The sequence below is a fragment of the Mercenaria mercenaria genome, unplaced genomic scaffold (genome assembly GCF_021730395.1).
Source record: "Mercenaria mercenaria strain notata unplaced genomic scaffold, MADL_Memer_1 contig_3937, whole genome shotgun sequence".
Classification (NCBI taxonomy): Eukaryota; Metazoa; Mollusca; class Bivalvia; order Venerida; family Veneridae; genus Mercenaria; species Mercenaria mercenaria.
In genome coordinates this window covers 1-26,408 of record NW_026462125.1, presented here as the reverse complement: position 1 = coordinate 26,408, position 26,408 = coordinate 1, and the positions used below count along the sequence as shown (strand labels likewise).

The 26,408-nt window shown below is 34.3% G+C and overlaps 1 long non-coding RNA gene across 1 annotated transcript in view; it reads left to right on the top strand.

The window, feature by feature from the left end:
• The window catches only part of LOC128553553 (uncharacterized), a 54,148-nt gene extending 40,529 nt beyond the window's left edge, over nt 1-13,619 (top strand). Inside the window, exon 4 of the long non-coding RNA XR_008369371.1 lies at nt 13,390-13,619. This is a non-coding gene — a long non-coding RNA (uncharacterized LOC128553553). The remainder of the gene's footprint in view (nt 1-13,389) is intronic.
• The last annotated feature ends 12,789 nt before the right edge of the window (nt 13,620-26,408 follow it).

Here is a 26,408-nt window from a genome sequence, read left to right as displayed (position 1 = left end):
GTTGTTGTTGTTGTTTTTTCTTGTTTGTTATTTTTGCGGGGTTTTTTTTGTTTTGTTTTTTTTTCTGTTTTTTTTTGTTCTTTGTTTATAAGATATGCTTGTTATATTTTATGTATGAAACAAAGAGCAATCAAATATATTTAAAAGAAAAAAAACTAAAGTTAGCAGTTAATTCTTGAAACGCGGAAGTTAATTGTTATCACTTTTCTCTCGTTTATTCATATTCATATTTAAAAAAAAATATTTTTTTTGACAGTGCTGTTTTAAAACAGACCTTGAGCGATCATGTTTCGGGGGACCCGGGTTCTAAAATGGCATCGATTTAGTGGCTATATCCAACCATAATATTCATGTTTTTCAAATTTGAAAAAAAAGTTATACATGCTGATAAAAACTGTGGAAGTTTTTATCTGAGCGATAAATATGAATATGGTCAGATGCTGACAAAATCTTAGCCATATATTTACTCTAAACATATTATGTTGTTTTTCTTCTCCAATGCGTTCATTCTAGCTTTGATGGAAAATAATATATCAGAAAGGATATTTAAAGTGGGCAGTAGTTATATCTACCCCTTTTATGAACCATAAAGTAAATACCTAATTGTTTGAAAATGATAAAAAAAAATGGATGCGAAATGAAATCTTTAGCAAACAAGCTGTTTGCCGTCAACGCTTAGAACGCAAAGACGTGGCGTCGTCAATCGTAATGTTTTGACCTTCCATTAGATGGCGCTCTATTACGCCTTCTTGACCTTGATATGAAACTAATAAAACCTCATAATTCCCTTATTCAGAAGATGTTAATATCATATAGAAAACAGATGAAACTGCATTGAGTGAAATATCTAACTATACAAATAAATGACGAGGCAGTAACATCTACAGGAAACTGATAAACTGATTTTAGTGACACAATTTCTGCTGGCAGTATTACATGTAGGACGCTGATAGCAGATAGTAATCGATTAAAGTAATCATAATGATTAATAATCGATTAATATTTTTCATTAATCATCATTATTCATTAATCATACTTTTTCTGATTAATGATCAATAATTAAATTGATTAATGAAGATAATTAGGCTGTAATCATGATTATTTTACGATTAATATATGATTACTTGTTTATATATGAGGCTGATCGTTACCTTATAATGTACAGCATTGTGGTCATACATGTCATAAATGTGTGGCAATTAACAAATTGTCCGTGGGCCAAGGCCAAAAAATTTGAAAGTCGTAACCCAGAAATTAGGCAAAGGTTGAGCTATACCATGATGTTATACTATCATTCAGGAAACTTTTAAGGGTGGATGTCGGTCTGAGCGACATGTCAGTAAAATTTAATGGCGATTTTAAAAACGTTGGTGCCTAATAATTACGATTTAGCATTGCATAGGGATATCGCCGATTTGAATGGTAAAAGAGACATTTATGCGACATTTCTTATAACAAATCTTATCTTTTAATGTCTGAAATAATCAATAATTCACTTTTGTTGTCAAAGAATGCTACGATATGTATTATATACTGAATAAAATGTAAAAAGTAGGGGTTGATGTACCCCACCCACCACATTAGTACATATATTTATGCGGGAAATCTTTAGAACTTTTAATCCTTTATAAAGGAACAGAATCCTAATGTTTGCAGTAATGAAAACGAAATGAATGAATAATTAACTAAAATTTCAGACACCTTTACACTTTAATATCAGTTGGCTAAACCTATGGTTTATGTTTTATTTCTGGGCGAATTGCATACTGACAGACCTATTCTTTGCTAGTGCAGTAAAAATGATGAAAGTATTGCAAAAACTAAAACAACCGCAAACGTGTTATGGAAGTTCCCTATGGAGAACATCAAAATGGAAGCAGATCCAGCAATATAAGTCTTTATTCAAGATGACAGCTATTTCAGATTAATCCAAAATTATTATACATATGAGTTAATGCAACAAAAGATTTTATATTTTGATGACTTTAGTTCTCTTCTAGCTTAGGTCTTCTTAGTAGTCATTTTGTACGTAGTTATTAAATCACCCAAAATTTATGTTTGTTAAACTACCAACAAATTAGGTTATTTAGTTACGCAGACTATACAAATTTAGACGGCCACCACTTTCCAAATTTCCAAATAACTGCTTTAAATTTGATCACACATGCACATATGAAAGAGGCGTAGCTCTTTAAAAGTCAAAACTATAACACGAATCACTTGATATTGATTGAAACATGTTACAGAGGATTTTACCGCTCACAAAATGACCACCTGAAATCGGCTACATGTACAAATATTGATGAGCTACTACTGTTTAGATATTCAGTATAATAAAACAAACCAAATAAGTTTCCAAGGATTGAAGTTTGGTTATCCAGATCAATCTAATAAAGATACTGTCCTGTCATTTTCAAACTGGTCGCCAAAAGTAAGTTTGCAAACATACATAAGGATAAGATTTAAGTAATCATTGCTGTAATAGAAGTTAAAATAATTTCAATTGAAAACTACGTTACCAATATGAACTACTTCTATTGTTTTAATCAAGATGGCGCCATTTTCAAAATGCGTACCATAAAAGACATAACAGTAATATGATTTAAATACTGCTTTTATTTCTTTTAACTCTAAACATGTTACTCTCAATTTTCATTCAAAGGATTTTGAACGTAGTTAAAATGTAATATTAATTTGTATCAGAATGGCTGCCTGATAGATGTTACATATACAATGTATCCTAGTGGAATAATGAGATATGGAGAATGGAACATATCATGAAATTGTCACTTTCTTCTGAGGTAGTGAAAAAGATCATTGTACAAACACTTATGTCTTTTTAAACATTTTAAAGGATTTATAATGTTCAATTGAAAACTACGTTACCAATATGAACTACTTCTATTGTTTTAATCAAGATGGCGCCATTTTCAAAATGCGTTACATAAAAGACATAATAGTAATATGATTTAAATACTGCTTTTATTTCTTTTAACTCTAAACATGTTACTCTCAATTTTCATTCAAAGGATTTTGAATGTAGTTAAAATGTAATATTAATTTGTATCAGAATGGCTGCCTGATAGATGTTACATATACAGTGTATCCTAGTGGAATAATGAGAAATGGAGAATGGAACATATCATGAAATTGTCACTTTCTTCTGAGGTAGTGAAAAAGATCATTGTACAAACACTTATGTCTTTTTAAACATTTTAAAGGATTTATAATGTTCAATTGAAAACTACGTTACCAATATGAACTACTTCTATTGTATTAATCAAGATGGCGCCATTTTCAAAATGCGTACCATAAAAGACATAATAGTAATATGATTTAAATACTGCTTTTATTTCTTTTAAAACTAAACATGTTACTCTCAATTTTCATTCAAAGGATTTTGAATGTAGCTAAAATGTAATATTAATTTGTATCAGAATGGCTGCCTGATAGATGTTACATATACAGTGTATCCTAGAAATGAGCATATACAGTTCTAAACCTATCAAAGCAATTTAAAATGCATATATATTGATGTACCTTTAGGTTGTTCTTGAAAGTTTTATCTGTTTTGTTTGAAATAGAAATAGTCAGAAATATATCATACATCATTCAACAAAATCCTTTCAATGCGTATTCCTCTGAAATAGTGCCAAACTGTTATGAATATATCTGTAGTCATGCATTTGCTTGACATAATGAGCAGGTAGTACAGAGCTTCGCAGCTATAAATTGAGCAAGTCCTGGAATCAAAAAGTCGTGTATCGTATCTGTTTTTTTTATTTGGTTGTATGAGCAATAATTATTGGTATTGTTGTAATTAATATTTAAAGTAACGTATGTTTCAATCCCTTTTAGGATGTAGCTTAATGATTTTACTACGGAATAAAGCACTTAACTAAAAAGAGTTTTTACAGATATGTCATGAAGATATCAAATTACCACTGGCGTTTTCCAAGCAAATAGTACAGACTCTGTAAGTATGTACATATGCATTTATACGTGTATGATGAACTTATTCTGATACTGATACCGAAAAGTGACTTCCACGCAACCTCTCATATCAAAATTTAGAGTATATTTCTGTCATATGGTGTACATAGGTGTTATAATGTGTCCTCTTGTGTAGTTCTGAAACATACGTTACCGAAATTAGATTAAGGTAGTTACTAGACTTAATGGTTGAAACACAGTTACATACGAAGGTAATCTAAATGTAACAGTTGAAATACACCAATTTTTGAACGAACTAGTTTCTTTGTATTTGTTAATAGTTTTGAAAATAGAATATTGAATTTTAGTAAGAACGCAGAACTGACAATAATGATACCACAATCAGGATATGAACAAGGAGTCTTATCTATGTTTCCGTTAAGGGAATGTAATATGAATTCGTAGTTCAGTAATTCCGTCCCACATTTTAAGTGATATTTGAAAATCATCATGGTCAGAAACAGAACTATTTTAAAAAGCATGTTTTACAAAAAGTGTCATTTGTTTCACTACATGTACCTATGTTGTACTGTATATGTATGATGCTCCATAAGTTCAAAATGTGCCGTGTTTATTTACTTCAGGAATTATATCAGCAACTTTGAACACATAATGCTTATAAACCGATAATTTCAGTCATGAATACAATCTTACCTTCCGTGAATATCAAAACAACGCATTAAAATATAAAATCCTCTGTCTTGAAACCGCCTAAGTCCATCGAAACCCCAAAACTATAATAGCTTCAATGTTACTTAATGTAGCTTTAATATTACTTAATGTTCTGTGTAATCTTGGTAACGTATGTTTCATAATATATTATTCATTTCATCTTTGTAATGCTGTAAAAACTGACTGAGTTGGTGCTTTGCGATGCCAGTAAGCATGATTTATTTATTAGCCTAGAATAATTATATACGAAATATAAAATTGAATAGGTGACCTTTAAAACCTAGGTAGGAGAGGTGGTCTAGTGGATAAGGTGCCGGCCGCTCAACCAGTGGTTCTGGTTTCGAGCCTCACTAGGATCACGACCATGACCTCTCATATGGCACCAGTATTGGTTTCTCCAGGAAGCGGACTCAAAGAGTGGTTTCAAAAGGCTTGAAGCTTTCATTACAATCGAGCTATAACAAATAAGTATAAACTAAAACCTAGGTAACGTACATTTGATTCTTAGATACCCTCACGTTCTGTATTTATTTTGAACGAAAGACAAAAATATTCAGACTGCGTACAAACTGTAACCAAGTCTATTGTTAATTATCAATATTCTATCTTTTGAAGCAGAATCCATAAAATGCTATTAAATCTATGCTATCTTTACAGTGATGCTGAAAGAGGCACCGTTGTTTTACTGTAGTTTGTCGACATCCTATAATTGAGAATAGTTACAGGGTTAAGTCCAACAAAATTATAACGGTCATGTGTGCATAGTTTATTTTAATTAAAAGCATACAAATGCAATTGCTGGAGTATTTTCAATGTTGCTAATTCTTCAAGGTGGAAAATTTGAGTGGCGGCTGTTACGTATGTTACATTTTAAAGTATCTTTATCAAATAAAGGTTAAAATTACACATGTAAGCTTACTTTGACATCTAAAATAGAAGAAAATTATTGGTACCCAAAACCTTTCTGAATGAAATACAAATAGGCTTGATTTATTGAGAAACAGCATGTGATTTATATGTATTACATTTGCATGCACGTTGTCTATAACCTAAAGTGATTGCAATATTTTATATTTTCTCATGAAAATATATAAAATTGTGAATCTTAACACAATTATTTGATGATGTATTATTAAAAAATATAGTAATTTTGATAATTTTATGAGTTATTTAAAATGGCAAAAATGTAGCTCGGGTGGGTGGGGTATTTTGACCCCTAAATTTTGGTAGAAATCGTCAAAATTTGGAAAACTTTGTTACAGTGAAGCTTTAATTGATTTAGAACAGTTACATAAGCAAAACTCTAATATCTGAAAGTCAGTATTGAAACAATCTGTAAAGAATTCGTGTGTAGCCAACAATACTTTCAAAGAGAGAGTATTCCACATTTTTTATACACAAGGTTTACTAAAATGTGTATAATTTTTATTTGACATACGGTAGACAGCGACATCCGGTCTTAAACAATCCCGGAATGAATGTATTAATGGCTGAAGTGGATGAACCTTTGCCTAATTTCTGGGTTACGAAATCGAAAAACTAGAGGACTTTCAGAAACTGGCCCACAGAACAAGTATGGTTAGAAGATTACACTTTCAGGATATTGATTGACAATTATCACCTAATTTAGGTGTACCCAATTTCATACATCTTCCTGGACTTTGCCTCAGGGCACAGTTTTAAATCACCATACAATAATTTGTATGGAGATTTAAAAGATAGTAAAGTTGATATGGGGAAAAAGACATCCTATTTATTTAAGAAATATAAAAAGACTGAATTTCATATTTGCTCTTAGCTTGTGACCATGATTTGGTAAGTTTAGTTAATACTATTCAAGGTATATTCTTGTATACAACTAATCTTCCTCAGATGATGTCAACATTGTTAAGTCCTTTGTTATTATTTTGCCTGAAAAAAAGTTGTGGCAGTTATAAAATAATTTGCACCCAAAGTAGTTCAGATTTTGTATAGCTGCTAGGAAGCATTTCCAATTTCCGGATAATATACCTGCCGAAGGAGCTGTAAAAGCAGAGTGCAAGCACTGTAAATCATTCATATCTAATGTTAGAATGTGTTGACATTGACCCGCTCAAATCCGGAAAGACAATGCTTACAAATATCCAAGAAAATTCCTTGTTGTACCCGCCACCTCTGCCCCTGTTGAACGGCTGTTCAGTATCGCTGGTAAGTTTTTTTCGGCCTGAACGCTGCAGGCTGAGTGATAAGACATTGCAACGCCTCATGATGAACAACAAACAAATATGAACTATATATGCGTGTAGAACCTTTTGACTCTTATGTTGACTGCTTAGATGAATATACTTTGTCACTGTTACATATATATATATATATGTTTAGAGCTATGTGATTTATTCTGTTTCATTCTGTGCTTTTCAAAAATAATCATTAATCATGATTACTTTGGGTTATTGATTAATAATTTAATCGATTAATAGAAATTGGTCTGATAATCAATTAATAATCGATTATTAAAAATGTGTCAATAATCGATTAATAATTGATTACTTTTTAAAGTAATCTGCCCCATGTCTGACTGATACAGGCCTACCAAATACCTGATGCCAGTAACATCAAACTGGTATAACAGCATTTTGAAGTGTTGTAATTGCTTGCTGTGGTAGCAGTTAACTGCTAGAAGTGCATGCAATTAACTGCTGTAACTGTTGCCGGTTAACTGCTATAAGTACTGGCAGTAGTAGCATTTAACTGCTGTAACTGCTCCTACTGCTGCTACTGCTGTACTGCCAACTTCACGCCGATTAATAATTATAGGTTATTAGATTTTTATCGAGAAATATGCACGAGTTCTGCAGCGGAAATATTGCGCGACTTTAGAAGCGCAGTATCATTCCGCGAAAGAACGAGTGCATATTTCTCGATTAAAATCTAATATTCTTTTTATTACATGCGCATTTATACCGCATATACCGCAACGACAAACATGAAACTGACGTCACAAATGACGTCACACACCCGATATGAAATTTGAAAGTCAATATGGAAAAATATTGACGTTTTAGGTTAGACTGAAACTTAACGGAGTTTTTTTTTGGGCGAGGGGGGGGGGGGGGGGGTTTAACGTCGCACCGACACATGATAGATCATATGGCGACTTTCCAGCTTTAATGGTGGAGGAAGACCCCAGGTGCCCCTCCGTGCATTGTTTCATCACGAGCGGGTAGGCCTACCTGGGTAGAACCAACGACCTTCCGTAAGCCAGCTGGATGGTAACGGAGTTTATAAAAGATTATGTAATAAGTGCCACTTTCGCATACCAGAGGTTTACTATAGTTACCGAGTTGAACCTCTGGTATATTTCGTCGATATTTTTAGTTCTGTTACATTACAGGTAAAAGGTTGTTTATTTATTCATATTTAGCAATACTTTGCTTAGATACTGCTTGATCATATATTCGGCGTGATTGGCTGGAACCACTCCCGGTAGTAATTGCTCATGCTCACCAAGTAAATGAAAGAAAGAAATCTGAGGTTCGATTTGGGACTGTGATGAACCTCTGATATATTTCAATGAAAAATAGCAGACTTGGTTAAGTTGAATCTGTTCATGAGAGGTAATGAAGTGTGAAACATATCACGCAAAAACCACCACCACCACCCCACACTAGAACCGGCTAGTTGAACCTTTGGCATATTTCGTCGATATTCTTAGTTTTGTTACAGTACAGTTGAAAGGTTTCAGCCATTCAGCGACGTTTCGCGATAAATCATCGTGAACCAGTCAAAATTGACCATGTAAAGCTTGACCGCGTCCTTTTTGATATCGGCGCCGAATAATAAGGAATAATATAATTTTCTGATACATCCTATTACAGGAATAAATCTACATTAATCACAGTCATGCAATATCGTCTTTATTCATTTTAGCCAGTACTTTACTTACATACTGTTTGAGCATAAGATCGGCGTGATTGGTTGAAACCACTCCTGGTAGTAACTGCGCATGCTCAGCAAATAATTGAAAGAAAGAAATCTGAGGTTCGTTTTGAAACTGTGACATATTTCCAAACTCTCCTGTGCACCATGGAAAATATAAATATAATTTAAAAGTGTTTGTAAAACCTGTATTTCGTATCTGACAATTGCTCTTTCAAAATCATTAAAGGATCCCACTTCATCACTTTTGTCTTACATTTTGACGTGTTGTTACCAATAAATCATCAAAGGAAAACAGAAACAAAAGAATATATGTTACATCATAAATATACTTTCCTTTTTGAATTATTGTATGATCGCAACTGACAGATTGACAGACGGATTGAGTGACAGACAGACAGATAGACAGACAGACAAAGGGCAAACCAGAAGTCATCTCAGATGGAACACTGACAGAGAACACTACATGTAGAGGTAATTAAAGAATTATATGATGAAAAGGGCAAAGAAATTGAGCTCAGACTCTTCATTTATGTGAAGTTATATTCATGGACATTCCGTTACCATGGTATCGAGTCGTTTAATTTATTATAGTTTGGATTATTCAAGTGGTAATTGAAAATAGAAGAAATATAAAACGGGTAAACCACTCTACATGTCTTGATTTAAAAACAAACAAACAAAGAAAACCAAGTTTTCCATTACAAATGGCTGATTTGAGTAAGGAAGAGTTATCTCCCTTAATTTCTGCACTATTTCAAATATTATACGGCAGTTTTCTAATTTTATAAAGAATTGTACACTATGGTAATAATTATTTATCGTGAAAATTTTAATTTAGGTAAATAATATCTCCACTGATTTTTCTTTTTTTTTATTTTCTTTACGTATACCCACTAATCAAGCAAATATTTACAAACACACAGACACAAATAAATTATTATTTTATAAATTTAATGGAGTATTTGAGAAATTTGGCAATTGAAATGAGAAAATACATACATTTGCCAAGTTGTTGATACATATTTAAACAAAATTGGAATGGGGGCCCAAAACACCCGTTATCATATATGGTCCTTTTTCCCCAAAAGTTTGATTGTTTGCATGTTTTTTCATTGGAAATAAGTGCGAGCCTCTATGATTCTTGTGTCACAGTGACGAATTAAACAACGTTTTAAACGACGTCGTCGGCTAATCAGAATGAAAACGAAAATTACGAGGGTCAGTCAAAAATAACTCTATGTGTGTGTGTGTGTGTGTGTGTGTGTGTGTGTGTGTGCGTGCGTGCGTGTTCGGGTTTAACGTCTTCTTCAACAATTTTTCATTCATATAAACGACGGTGTCTACTTGTAGCAATGAGCACAATGCCCAACTTTATAATGCTGCCTCACTGGAATATCACGCCGTAGACACGTGGCATGATACCCCACCCAGTCACATTATACTGACCAGTCATAGCGCTATCCTCTTAATGCTGAACGCCAAGCGAGGAAGCTACTAGTACACTTTTTTACGTCTTTGGTATGACGCGGCCGGGGATCGAACCCACGACCTCCCGCACTCAAAGCGGACGCTCTACCACTAGGCTACCGAACTGATCACTGCATCATAATTTATTACAGTTGTATAATAAACAACATAATTGTTTATAATCCCTCAAAGTAATATCCCATGGATTGAATGACAGAATTCTATCTCCTTGGCAACGCTTCGATGCTGTTGGCTAGGCAACTTTGGTTGATCCATCGGACCTCCTGCTTATGGTACGCTCTAATTCATCCCAATTGTCGTAGCGTATTATTCGTAGAGCTGTTCCTTCAGTTTTTGCGGGTCAAATCAGGGAGAGTACGGGGGTGATCGAGAACTTCCCACTGATATGACAACAGTAGCTCCTTGGCAACGTTTGCTTTATAGGGTGACGCGTTGTCGTGTAAAATTAGTTTTGTGCAGTCAATAAGTTCTTGGTGCTTTCGGCGTAACGCTGGACAAAGTATTGTTCAAATATACTTCTCTTATAGTACTCTTTAATCACAGTCTCACCAGTTAATACTCTATGTGTTGTCAGTACTCCACGAAAATAATACGCAAAACTCATTAACATTTTGACACAGTTTTAACTTCGACGGAATTTTACCGGTCTTGGAGAGTTTTTCGTATGCCCTCCACTACTTTGGTGTTTCAGTATCGTATCCATGTCTCATCGATTGCGGCAAAGCGTTGTAACATTTCACCGCCTTCCTCACTATACCTTTGCAGGAGTTAACGGACATTTTCACACCCACCCGGTCGCGATCTTTCGCATTTGCAAACGTCCGTATGAATACATTGGACTGACCAATGACTTATGTCCAACTCCTGAGCAATTTCATCTCTTCTGTCATCGTTAAGCAGTTTTTTCGTACACATTCCATATTTTCATCAGTCGTCGCAGACAAATTTATTCCGCATTGAATTCTCGTACTCTTCGTCTGACAGATCTATATGCAAGGAGTGATTCTGAACCCACTTCCTCCTACGCTTTCTGAATTTCTATCGCGCTTTTAGCCCGTCTTGCTTCAAACTTTATATATGCTGTCTGTTCTTTGCGCGTCAGTGTGAACGCACCTTCTGCCATTACGTTAATGTAAATGATGTCACATATAAGTGACGTTATGTAACGTGATTTTGTCCTGCACAAACTGTGTACGGGATATTAATTAAGAATTGTGCCAAGTATTGATAACGTACGTCGAAAAAAAAAAACATTTATGAGGCATTAATCAGTTATTTTTGACTAACCCTTGTATTTTAATTTCTTTTCAGTAATTCATTACCATATATGAATACAAAATTTTAAGGACTATATGCATGCGTAACATCTCTTTGCGCATAGGACTCTTTGGTTCTGTATTTTAAATAAAAATGATATACTTGTTTTTCACGACACTGTCCTGATATCATCAAAAAGGCCGAATTTATTCAATATATGTCTATCCATTATGTTGTTGTTTTTCTTTTGCAAAATAAACACGAGTCATCTAAAAGTGCATCTTATTATTTATAAAATGTTTACAAGTTTATTTTCATATGTTTGGCCCATATGGGCATCAACATTTATAATGTCCACAAAAACATGAAACATGATGCTAAAAGTAGTAAGCTTACCATAAAGAATACCGGGTATTATACTATGTAAAATACTTTTGAACTTTCTAATATTGTGTCATGAAATATCATTATAGAATTTTGCCCAATGACAGTTAGACAATCCACAGCTACATTCAACATAAACATAAACATTCATCAAAAGACAGAAACTTTCAAAATATCTTAATTAGATAAGGTAAAAAAAGTAAAATAGGGGAAATTTGGGGAAAGTGGTAGATCATTTTATTTTTGACATTATTAACTTGACAAATACTACAAGCTTAACAAGATCAGTTTTATCATGGCTTGTAAAATGTTTTTTCAAAATTAAATATGTTGGGTCTTCTAAGGTTTAAGGGAAGATATTTCTTGCGACCAGCTTTGAATAATTCACACTCATATAGGTAACGAAATTCATCACCTAATTTATTGTACGGACATTGTTCACTAATCTATAGGGGTGTTGCTAGATTCCTTGGTAAAACTTTTAAAAAGTGTTCTAGTTCAAAAGAAGATTTACATTTATTATAATAAATACCTTATAAGTAGAGCATTAACTTGAATTTGACAGTTGTTCATACCAAGTCTGTACGTACTGATCTTTTATCCTATTTTAATAACATATTTAAAGAATAATGGAGATAAAACGGCCAAATAATTAGCAAAACCTAAATTTCTTAGTGAATTTTTAACATAAGTTATCCATGAAGAGTTGTAATATTTTGTTTATCAAGTTCTTGCATAAGTCTTTATAAAATGCTACATATTTTGTCAGACTTAGAATTCATAATTTTACACCAGAAATTTAAAATAACGCAAATTGCATTACATCGTTGATTATTATCATATTTGTTTGAATACTGACAGTTTATTTTACAAAACTAGTGATGAATCTCCTACAAATGAAATTAAAATGAAGACATAATAACAGGTGTATTTTGCTGCGGGGCAGTAAATGGGCATTAGCCTTGATTAATTTCGTTCAAAGTTAATTTTCTTAGTATCCCCTCAATTCGACATCCACATTTCCTCTTTCATCCCCAGTTGTTTTAGTTGCTTGTCCCTTTGTGTTTCTTGACATGCCGCTTAGTATCCTGTCACCAACTCCCGCCCATATTACACGACCACATCCCCTTCCAGACCCACACAGCTGTCCCCATACTTCCACACCAAAACAAAATGTTTTAAGTTTCTTTTGTTTTGTGAATTGTTTTAAGTATCCGCCTACCCCCCCCCCCCAACACACACACACCTAACCACCCCTGCACCCATACCCGCCCCCCAACCCAACTCTACCATATTTTTTTACCTTTGCTTTCTTGTGTTTCTTGATAGTGTCTGGATCTTAGAATCCTGTCCATTCGCTCAATTAAACACCACTCCCTCCCCACACACACTTTCACACTAGTATTGTCGAATGTTCTTTCACGTTTCTCCGTCTTATCTTTTCATATCAAGTCACCATCACCCCCTTCCTTTTAATTCTTGATACATAGTTCCAGTTACTTAAGGTCGTATGATGAGTCCCCGTTTCTTTTTCACTTTGATATATCAGCGAATCGACAGGATATATCACTTCTTGCTGCAATGCGTCGCAATCATATCATTAAAGGTTAGGAGGTCTTAAGATAGTTATGATTTTTCATGTGTAAATAGCTAAAGCATTTTTTTTTATTTTAGGAAAGACGTGAGGCAGCCAAAAGCAGTGGTCAAAAAAGTAGCAGAAGACATCACCAGAAGTAAAAAGGGGAAAAGCACATTTATGTTGTGAACATAACTTTATGATATAATATGATCATATCATTAAAATAAAGAAACATAAATTAGTCAACGAATTAGTAATAACTGGACAATACATTTTGAATTTAGACTTTTTACGTTGGTGATTCAATAAATTATGCCATTGGTCATTGGTCTTCGTATGTCTAAACAACCAATCAGATCAAGACAATATTTTCATCCCTTAAAAATATTCTACCCGGACAGAAACATACTTTTGGTATTCATGGCCTTAATACTGATTAGTAGTCTCGCCTTGTTATACTGTTAAGACGCTGTAAAATTGTAGAACTGGGGCAATTGTAGTGGTATATCATTTACCTGCGAGCATTTTCTTTTGCAAGGAAAATAAGAAAAAGTCTCTGTAACTTAAGTCAGGAGAAAAAGCTGGGGCTCAACCTGAATAACCTAGAAAGACTTACAATTTCACTTTTAGTGGCAGACGCATTGTCATGAATAAGCTGTATGCTTTTCAAACCTTTACTCGGGCGTTTATTTTGATATGATTTTTTGACAGCTATAAGTACTTTATTTTGTAGATTTACCTAACCTCTTTGCAAGTACTTTGTAGAACGCGGTCATTGGAATGAAGAAAATTGCATTTTTTGCTATTTTTTTTTTTCAATGACCGGCCTTGCATGACTTTCACTCAGCCATTCTTCGTTATTTATGCGTCGCTGGGGCTCAAAAAGGCGAGCTTCCAACATATATAATTGCTTGAATGTATGTCAGTTTGGCCATGCAGGTGTGAATATGGCAGCATAGCTATCTAAATTAGGCCAAAAGGACCAAGTCTCGGGCATAATTTATTACATTAATACTTTCAAAAGGAGGGAAATTATATCTTCTAATATACATCAAAATGTACAGCATTGACGTCATGCGGTCATTTTGTCATAATTGACGTCATGATGTTCTCTCATAAGTCCGGTGAAATCTTACTATTACGAATAGGGCAATATTTCATTTGTGTCTTTAGTGACTTGCTTTTCTCAGCCCAAAGAGTTTTTCGTCTGTTACAGCGTACGAAAACTGTCTGTGACCTAAATTTGACGAGCAAACTCAATCCTATTTTCCCTGTTGTTTTCTAACAAAATGAGATTTTGTAAGATTTTGGATAGATATTAAATTTGCAAAAAGCTATGTTTAACTGATATACTATAGTTCATTACTTCCTTTTAAATGATATAAACGTTATCCATGGAAAAATGATGCTATTCTTTTCAAATAAAATCATTATAAATATGGTTCACTAAAATGCAGAAGCAATTTCGAAGTTTTCCTTCTTACATAAAAATAAACGCCCTTTAATATAGACAGATGGTTTGATAACAATTATCATTATGGTTTTTTTTCACTGAAGTATTTGAACAAGTTGGCCTACCATAACAAAGAACGCCATTGAATACATGTATTTATGTTCTATTTATCTTTGGTACCTTGAAAAATATTGTTAAAAAATATTTTCAGCAGTATTTTTGTTCGTTTAACGTCGCACCGAAGTAAATATAGATCATATTGCAATTTTCCAGCTCTGAACCACCGACCTTCGGTAAGCCAACTTGATGACTTCCTCTCATGAAGAATTCAAAGCCCCGAGTGAGGCTCGAACCCACGTCGGTGCGGGGCAAGTGATTTAAAATCATCGACCTTAAGGATGTTTTCCTCTTTCCGTAACAAAGAACGTATTTATGGTCTATTTTTGTTTTGATACCTAAACAATGATAAAACCAAACAGTTTTCGTAGAAGTATTTTAATCAGTTTTCCTCCTTCTATAACAAAGAACGCCCTTGAATGAATGAACCGATGTCCTATATTTATGTTTTGATACCTAAAAAAATGATGTGACCAAACAGTTTTCGCAGAAGTACTTAAAATTTAATCTGTTTTCCCCCCTTCTATAACAAAGAACGCCCTTGAATGCATGGTGTCCTATATTTATGTTTTGATACCTAGAAAAATGATGTAACCAAACATTTTTCGTAGAAGTACTTTAAACTGTTTTCTTCCTGCCATAACAAAGAACGCCTTTGGATGCATGTACTGATGTCCTATATTTATGTTTTGATACGTAGAAAAATGATGTGAATCAACGTTTTTCGTAGAAGTACTTTAATATTGTAGTCTATTTATGTTTTGATATCTAAAGTTGATGTTATCAAATGTTTTTCGTAGATTTTTACTTGACCTTCCATATTGAATGCATGTTAGTATGGCCCATTTATGTTATGATAGCTGGAAAAGTGATGTAAATTCCTAGAAGGAGACAGGATGAGGATAGGCCAAGCGACAAAAAAAAGTTGTCTAATATTAGAGACGACAACATCGATACTAACACGCAAAACTTGCAGCAAATATAATGTATACTGACCAAAACAGCTAACCCACCATTTGCGTTTTTTTGCCAATATCTCAACACAGACTACAGTTTAAATGCGTTTTAAACCGAATTTATTTTTAACCCAGTTTGCTTCCGCACACAATGTGTGTTAGAATGTATATTATTTGAAGGTCAAGTCAATTAAAAAAAAAATGTAGCATCGAAACTACCTCCAGAGGTAGTTTTAATGTTATGTTAAAAATTAATCTACTTTTATTTCACTAGTGGGAACACACTTGTGGAATATTACGATTTTAAAATCTATTAATGGCTTTCCCACCAAATGTGACATTTTAGCGGGAGAATACCACATGTTATCTTTAGTGTTTATGAATAAAGGATGCAATGGCTGTGAGTTCTACATCTCATTCTTATATCTGATTGCCTCCTTGTTTGTTATCTTTTTTGTTTATTACAAATCATTCCTTAAACAAATATTTTTGTACATCCATTTTACTTCCCATAATGCAACAATGCTTATAAATATTCATATTCATGTAAATCTTGCATGTATATACCTAAATCCACATTCCGCTGCCTAGTGTGAATGCAAACAGGATTATATGTTAATGGCTTTTTTTATATCTTAACCACCAATTAGAGCCGGTGTAATGAAGTATTTCGACCCCCATAGAATAACGACCCCCGGTCATTATTCTATAGAAAGTGTGACTCCTTTCCTGTAAAATATTGACTCCCCTTATAAAAAACTGACTCCCTTTGAAAACTCTATAGAATAACGACCCCCCCCCCCCCCCCCCCCCGGTCATTATTCTATAGAAAAACTGACTCCTCCAAGTAAAATACTGACTCCCTAAAGATGACTCCCTTCGAATCTCATAGAATAACGACCCCGGTTATTATTCTATAGAAAAAGTGACTCCTTCCATGTAAAATACTCACTGCCGAAATTACTACATTCGAACTCTCATACAATATCGATTCCCGGACATTATTCTATTTAAAAAAGTTACTCTTTCCGTGTAAAACACCGGCTCCTAAAAAGACTTTCGACGATAATATATATTAAAAAGTGATCCCCACCAAACCTAACGGACAATTTTATTAGATCTACAACTCTAATACTCTCCATTGCCAATAGTTAACATTTTGATTGTACTACTACTACTGGTGCCGCTACTTCTATTGCTATTACTACATGTACTTCTTCTTCTTCTTCTACTACTACTACTACTACTACTTCTACTACTATACTACAACTGCTACTACTGATACTACTATACCTGCTTCCACTAAAACGTCTTGTACATCTACTTCTTCTTCTCCTGCTGCTGCTGCTGCTGCTGCTACTGCGACTGCCACTACCACTGCCACTACTACTACTACTACTACTACTTTCTATTCTTGCCGCTACCGTACTTTACTGCCACTGCTAAGTATTGCAACTCCTATTAATACTAAGTTCTATGCTAGCAGTTTCTTGTGCAGTTTTCTTCTGAAGAATTACTTCATACCGAAGTTTGCAGGGATTATTGACACTGGTGTGTTTTGTGAACGTATTGTGAATTGTTATTTTCCTAAAAAAAAGAAGTATACACCAAGATACAGCGTCTAGAGATAGAATCCCTTTTCCCGTTGCGGAATGCTCTGATTTCCGTGTCAAGTGATGGTATCTGGGGCTAATTGTCAAACGGAAGGACGGACGGACGGACGGACGGACATGGGCAAATCTATATGCCCTCCTCCCCTGAGCGGGGGCATAAAATGCAGCAATTAGGCCTTAGATACATGAGTTATCACTAAATTTGACTAAATGACCGGGGGTCGTTTTTTTATGAGAGTCAATATTCTTCGTGAGGTTCAGTTTACTTCACGTGGGGGAGTCATAGTACTATGATCTGGAGGTCATAATACTATGACAGGGGGTCACTTTTTCTATAGAATAATGACCGGGGGGGTCATTATTCTATGGGGGTCGAAATACTTCATTACACCGGCACTAGAATAATACGGATGTACAGTCTGAACATGGTATGCGTGTCTCATTGAAATTTAGCAGACCTTTAGATGAACATGTTTTAAAATTTCAAAAAATTCAATTCAAGAAAATATATTATAAAATTCATTGTACTATCTCACCACATTTTCGAATAAAAAACTAAAATAAGCAAAAAAAATGTTGCTTTTAGAAAAAAATGAAGGCCATTCATAAGAATACTGTTGTGGCATATTTCTGCATCTACTTATGCAGATAGTTTTCGCGAAAATTTGTATAGTTTTCGTGAAAATTAAAAAAAAATAACATTCATCAAAAGAAACTCTTGTAATAAGTGAAAAAAAATCGCGATTCTGCCAACTACTGCATTCGATAATAGATAAATGATTTTCTTCCCTCATAACGTTTTTCGATAGCTTGTAAATTGTAGGAAATTCAATATTAATGTATTTATGTGACATTTCAAAAATGGGTTGAAATCGTAAAATGAATAAACTGATATGAAGAAATGGCTGTATTTTGTTAAACTTTCTGTAATGTCGTAAACAACACATCATTCTGAGCGTACGCTAAGTAACAAAAAGTACTTCCGGTATTTTTAAAGGTATTGGCAAAATAAATGACGGGTTAACTTTTTTTCCAGTATAAACGTCTAAGCCCAAGGAGAAATTCAATAATTGTGAAACAAGAAAACGATACAATAGTTCATTTCACAAACACCTCTTTAAACGCATTCGTTTATAAATACTTCAGTTTCTGTGCTAGTTTTTAAAACATCATCCAAATGAAATGATGTATCAAATTCTGTCTGTCTCAGTTTACGACTGTATGGGTTGAATGTAGTCCAACACGAGCCTGATACGCAAACGTCGGTGATGTACTTTTTTAATGAAATTCACGAACGCATATCTAGAACGACGACATATACAATATATAATGAAACCAAGCCGACAAAAACTAAAATATATTACAGGTAATGAGAGTAAATTGAATTGAGGCCGAAACAAAAAATGCACTTATTGAATTTCTAGTTTGGTTACTGAATGCTGAAAAATGTCCGTTTTTATGCAAATTTCTCGATTATTTCTTTGCTAATGCAAAAGAAAAAAATTGTTTGGTTGTGAGGGGGCGGGGGAGGGGAAGAGAGAAACGTCCAAGATCCTCATACCATTCCTAAAACAGGTTTATGTTATTTTCCTATAAATCACATGTATCCATTTCATTCTCCAACGGCGAAGTCTGTGCCTTTGTGTAATATCCTCATACCATCCCTAAAACAAGTTTATGTTATTTTCCTATAAATCACATGTATCCATTTCATTCTCCGACGGCGAAGTCTGTGCCTTTGTGTAATGATTAAATATCCAAGCAATAACATATCATTTACACCCATAGTAATACAACCTCGATTTACTATGCTATGCTTCTATACCTTTTAGCTAGAACTTCAGAAATTTGGCGAAAATGTCAAAGGCCCAGCGGACTCCGAAACTGTAAAAAAAGACATCGTTTCGGTGTATATCTGTGAATCAGCCTTAACAGAAAGACACAAGATTCTCGTAAGGTGGCAAGTTAACTGTCTTGTTACAGCATAAATTCATTTAAGAAATGATTTTTTTCCGGTGTTCATGCGAAATGAACGACAGAATAGGATCGGCAAATCCATGAATCGCGCTAGCAAATCATGTTTAATTTGCTGATCATATTCTGGCGTTCATTTCGCATGAACTCCGAAAAAAAAATTCATTTCTTATATTTACATTATATTTCCTTTCCATTTGTAAGCCTGATCATTATAAATTGCACACATTTTGTTTTATTTAACATTAAAATAAGCTTCCCGGACATTCTGTTCACCAGACGGGACAACTGTTACGTCATCATAATTTTCAATTGAGATCAATAGCGCGAATGATTATGTAAATATTTTGTGATATCATTTGTTCGTTTTATGCTATTAACAATTATCTATGAATATCATAAATTCATTTTATGATATTATTGGGTTTTCAACATATCATCATAATCATCTAAAGATATCCCAAACTAGATAATTACTGAATTATTATTATAATTCGATTATCAGATATCTTAAGATCAGTTTTAGCTTATGATATCATAAATTCAGGTGATACTTATGAATGAGTTGTTGATATCACAATATTAGGATATCAGAAAATCACCAAGATGTTTCGAATCTTTAAACGATTTATTGGTATTATAAAATGTATTTTCAAATGTCAAAAATGGATATCGTTATATGATTGAATCGAAACAAAGATACGAATGTCGTAAAGATATCCAATATCAATATTCTACGAGTAGTTTGAACTCTGTGGTATCTTGAATTCATTTTATGATATTTTGATATCGTATATTCAGCGTTTTAGGCATCATAGTTTAAAACGATAGGTAAATAGAGTCTAAAATGAAATTATCTTGGTTAGTTGTAGTTGCAGATGGGAATATCTGCCTCTCGGGTAACTGTCAACGCGGTAACTCGGCAGGAGCCTCGTTACCGCTTAAAAAGTTACTCTCGAGCCAGATATTCCCATCTGCACCTACAACTAGTGAAAGAATCTTATACTCTGTATTACAAATTGACAGATGACAATCCTAGGCCATTCTTGAGGGATGGTGTCTAAATAACTACTTCTGCTAATTCTTTTTAACCGTCATGAAACATACTTAATTTATTTACCCTGCGCCGAAAATTTCCATTGACCAAGTTATTTCACTGTATAAACAGAACTGACACAAAATACATATTTGGTAAATTAAATCTGTATCAATGTCGTAACTTTTTGCCTTTGAAAATTTTATACTCTCTTAAGATTAACTGCAATGTTGGGACTTGATATTAAAGAATGTGTGTTAGTTATAGGACAGAAAAGAGAACATTATCATATGATTTACATGCTCGAGGTATAAATAAGGGGTTCCGCAAGCAAGGGTGATAAAGTACGAATTTCCAGTCTGTAACGTTTACTTTGCTATCATTAAATAATTTCTTATTTTTGAAACATTTTACCCCTTTAAACCCCAGACAAATGATATAAATAATCAGGATTGACAGCCACATTGTGTATACTTCAAGGGACAAAAAAAAACAACAAGTTTTGTATAATTATGGTTTCAGTTTTATATCCAACTTATTTTTTTGTTTTAGTCTACAGCTGTGAATAAAAGCCTTCTATATAAAGAACCCTTTGGGCACTCTTAGGCAAGAGACCACCTGTGAACATATCCCACCAGCATTTACAGACCACTAGTTCGAAATCAATCATTGTCACTTATTGACATTCAGAACATGGTCTTTACATTCCAACTTTACAGACAATCAGTGTACAGAGAGATCAATAGTTTCATTTGCAACTTAAACAGTTCAGCGTATCTTAAGGTAGTTCTGCACGTCGTTTGATTAACCCAGATTTCAACAAATATATAAACACATGTTGTTATTTCTTTCAAAACGGACATAAATAATAAGAGAAATTAAAATCAAGATAGTTATGGTTGGCATTAGTTTATGTAGTGTCAAGCATCATGAGGAACAACATTTTCTCTAAAGGTCTAAATATTACAGTAAGTAAAATAGAAGTGCAAATGTAACAAAAGTAGCTGTTTTTATATATCAGTAGTTTTTGTCTAATATATGTGCGTCATCATGTTTATCATGCTGTTATGATCAATGAAAATTTCCGCACAATACGAAAAGCTTAAGGACGGGTAGGATTTTACAAATACAAAGATATATGATGTTGATAAGGCGAATGTAGGGTACAAGATGTTTTTATTTCGGAAAATTGTATTACAGTTAACTTAAACAAGAATGGTGTCTACATTGTATGATAATATGCCCACTGAAAATGTTTGAAAGAACATTAAAAGGTTCAAAAATGCCTCATGACTAAAACGAACATGTAAACGATCTAGTTGGAAGTACTCAATATTCTGATGTAGTTTAAATGACCACAACTCAAGAAAACAAAATCGGACACCAAATTTCCGATAATATGCACCTATCCACTTCAAGCTAATGATGTATACCAAACTTCATTTCAACTGGATAAGGAAGTGTGACGGACGGTCTGGCGGAGAGCTCATATACTATGTGCCTCCCTAAGTTTAAACACTACATGCCTCCCAGGCCAAGTTCAAGCACTATATGCCTCCCGGGCTTCGATACCGAGGTTGTAAAAGCCTGAAAGGGACTAAATTTACATCATCTATGCAGTACAATAGGCAAAACATATAGGAACACTTTTTGGTGAAAAAAAAACGTAGAAAATATTTCACTGTCCGACAAGTATGCCATTTGTGTATGTTTGAAATATTTTTTTCTAGTTATCTATTAATAAATATAGTTTTTCTGTATTCACAAAAAAAAATATCATCATAATAAGATATAGTTCAATCTGTGGATTTCTTTCTTCATATTGTATGTAAAAGATGAACTTTGAATGAATTTGTTTCCTTTTTTGTTGAAACTCTTTAATTGGTTTCTTTTTTGTTTGTTTGTTTGTTTTGGGTTTAACGCAGTTTTTCAACAGTATTTCAGTCATGTAACGGCGGGCAGTTAACCTAACCAGTGTTCCTGGATTCTGTACCAGTTAAAACCTGTTCTCCGCAAGTAACTGCAAACTTCCCCACATGAATCAGAGGTGGAGGACTAATGATTTCAGACACAATGTCGTTTATCAAATATTCACGGAGAACATACGCCCCGCCCGAGGATCGAACTCACGACCCTGCGATCCGTAGACCAACGCTCTTACCTACTGAGCTAAGCGGGCGGGCTAGGTTTCTTTTTTGATGAAACTGTCTTTAATAATATAGACAGGAAAAGAATATTATTTTTAAAGAAATTTTTTTGTGCTTGCCGACAACAAAATAGGCGATGCTTTATGTAGAAGACATCTCCTCATTATTTCATCTTAAAATAAAGTATGGAAATTTAAAAAATATCGAATAACACAAAGATATAATTTCATTCATTTTACTATCATTGCTCATTTTCAAACTCACAAAATATTTTTGAAAAGAAAAACGAGTGGATAGAATGTATAAGAAAACAGAGCTGTAGATGCATCACACACATATTTAATTGTTTCAGGATACGACAACCGGCGTAAATAAATCTACAAAATGATAATATCTTCAGGTCATGTAGACTAAAAAAGTCTTTAAAAATGCTAATTTCTTCAAGGTCAGTGTCACTAGGGGCCAGGCTTCATGTGTGTATAATTAGTTTTTTGGACCATCCTACAAGGTTTCTAAGCAAAATATATATAACGGTTTTTGAAAAATTGTGATTTGTCAAAGTTTTAAAAAATCTTTAAAATGCTGCTTTCTTCAAGGTCAGGTCGCTAAGGGGCCAGGACTCACCGTGGGGTGTAAAAATAGTTTCTAAATCATTCTACAATGTTTAAAAACAGTCATATATTAAATACGGGTTTCAAGTTATTCCATATTGCTGACGCCGTCGCCGGTATTTGGATCGCTAGTCTTATCGCCGGATCCAATTTTGTGTGACTGGCTGAGTGACTGCCAGAATGACTGGGGTGGGGACAAGGGAGAGTGGGGTATCATAAGTCTCGTTCGGTTCAGTCTCAATCTCGGAGTCAAGTGTATAAAATATGTCCTGCCGAAGTTTCAAGTTAATCCTATCAGTAAGCAGAATACACATCCCAAGAAAGAAGACATCGGGCATTACCCGAAAATTAATTTCGGATCGCCAATCTTAGCAGACAGAAGCATGCTTAAATGGGTGCGTGTTTTATATATATGTTATCTCACAAGAGTTTTATGTAAAGTACAGCTCTTATCATTCCGTTTGATTTCGTAATTCAAATTGACATTGATTTTGTTTACTATGAAATATGATAGATATGAAACCAGACATCTACTGGGGGACAAACGCAATATGAAGCCTCGTAACATATATTTACATAATCTAGAATTCTAGAGTCGTTTTGGACTGTTGCCTAAAGGTTGAAAATTTAGCATGAGCAAGTCAAAGGATGGGCACAACATTCAGATCACAATATTATCTTATTAGTCTTCCGCTTTGGTGAGCTGTCATACGGTAGATTTGCACGCTTGACGAACTGATGTGATGGAGACCTGACCTTGATTTTGTTTACTATGAAATATGATAGATATGAAACCAGACATATAAATAGCGTGACCCTATCAAATTTAAAACAACAAAACAAATTTAAAATAATGTTCCAAATAATGTGTAATAATGGAATAATCATATAAACCTTTCAATCGCGAATCAGTGTTACATCAGTTCTGCAGCAGTTTCACTTCGACCGCAGTGTCAGGACAATATCTACTTCAGGGTAAAGTCAAATGACACGATTATAGCCATGCTGAAGAGTTTGTTACATATCACATTTTATCATTTCTTATAAAAGGTAAAAAAAGTTAAGTTGTTAAGTTGCATCAATGACAAAAAGATAACTTAAAAGACCTACTACTTTCACTGTCAAACATTTGAACTAACTTGTGAGAGGTCCTTACAAAAATGCTGCTGGTCACATCTGGTGAAAAGCCATCAAGTGGTTCACGAGAAGAAGCATTTCTGTTTTTATTTAGGGCAGCCTTTAAACAATTCGGATTGAGGTCTGAACATGGATACTACAGACCAAGTTTGGTGGATATCAACCATCTGGTTCGTAAAAATAAACTGTGAAAGAGGTCAAGAGGACATATCAACAAACTTGACACAGATAAATAAAAGGGTGCTTCAGAACAAGTTAAGACACAGAAAATATGTTTAAAGATCTAGTTTTTATCTCTGGCAGCCCCTAAACTATACTATGACAAACAAAACCATTTTACAAATCCGAAAGAGGTTTTCAGTGATTCAACTGATCAAATTTGTTGAAAATCCATCGAATGGTCCTTTCAGGGATGCCACAAACCAAATTTGGTGGAAATCTATGAAGTGGTTGAGGAGGAATAATTTGAATCAAATCCATTCAGTACTAATAACAGAAATATAGAGAAATGGCATCTAAACTAGCCACAAAGTGCAAAGGTGACATAATTCATGAGATATTCGTGCTAGTTATGACCCTAATGTCAAATGATGTGGATGAAGATAAGGAACAACTGTTTTTCAAGTGTCGAAGTGAAGCAAAACTTCAACGTAAAATTCAAAGTAAAAAGGGGACATAATTCATAAAATATGTCTCACCAATATGTATACTTTTAGCTCTGGCGGCCATTTTGTGCAACAAAGCGGAACGTGTCAGCGATATGCACAACTAGGCTTGGTACTGATCACTCCGGTTAAATTTCGTGAAAGCCGGACAAAATTTTTCTATTTTTTTATCTCAGGTGGCCATTTTGTGCAGCCAAGATGAACATGCCGGTAATATGTACAACTAGGCTTGGTACTTATCACTCCTGTGAAGTTTCATCGAAATCCAGCCAGCGTTTGACCAGTGAAAGCCAGACAAGATTTTTCTATTTTCAGCTCTGGGGACAATTATGTGCAGAGAAGCAGATCATGTTAGCAATGCACAACTAGGGTTGGTACTGATCACTCCTGTGAAGTGACGTTGAAATCTGGCGAATAGTTTGACCTGTGAAAACTGTACACTATTTTTCTATTTTAAGCTCTGGTGGCCATTTTGTGCAGCAAGAAAGAACGGGCTAGATATTGATCACTCCTGTGAAGTTTCATCGAAATCCAGCTAGTAGTTTGACCTGTGAAAGCCGGACAAGCTTAATGCTGACGGACGGACGGCGTAGGCAAAAACAGTATGTCTATGGGGTAGACATACTAACAAGAGATAAAAAAGAAACAACATCAAAATGGGATGTGGACACTGGGTCGAGAAGGATAGCTCTCCATATAGTGGAGTTAAAAACACTACTGACCTTTGATTTCCAAGCGTGAACGCGACTTCTGAGCAATCAGTCTGGGTGTGATGCACGAAACACGTATCATTATGGGGAATATTTCTGCCAAGTGTAAAAACTTATCACTAGATGGATGCCACATAAATGGCCCCGACAAGAAACAGACCTTAAATATCATGGTAACATTAGACCTTTAATCTAGTGGTTTGGAATTTTGCATGACATATTGTCTCATTATGGAGAAAATTAGTGCCTAGCATCTAGTGCTTCCTGAGAAGAAGTTGTCTAAAGGTATTTCTATGTTTTGTTCTACTGGCCCTAGAAAGGGGCTAAATGCCCCCATTACCACAAAATATTATGCCAAATACCAAGTCTGGTTAAGATCTATCAAGTGGTCGATGAGTTATCTAAAGGGTTTTTAGCACTTGCAGTCCCTTAAAAGGGTCAAGTACCCCTTTTTGGACATATTTTGAGAGAACCTTACATTGAAGCTACAAAGTATAATGGAGATCCATCAAGCATGTGAGATGTTGTGTAACAGATTTTCTATTTTAAACTCATGTGGTCACTAAAATGGACAAATTGACCCCATTTTAACAACCTTGCGATTCGTTGATTTTATTTCTGTATCTGTAATTTTTTCTAGCTTTTAGAAGCAAAGTACCTCAGATAAAACAAATTTGGGAGACAATCTTACTACG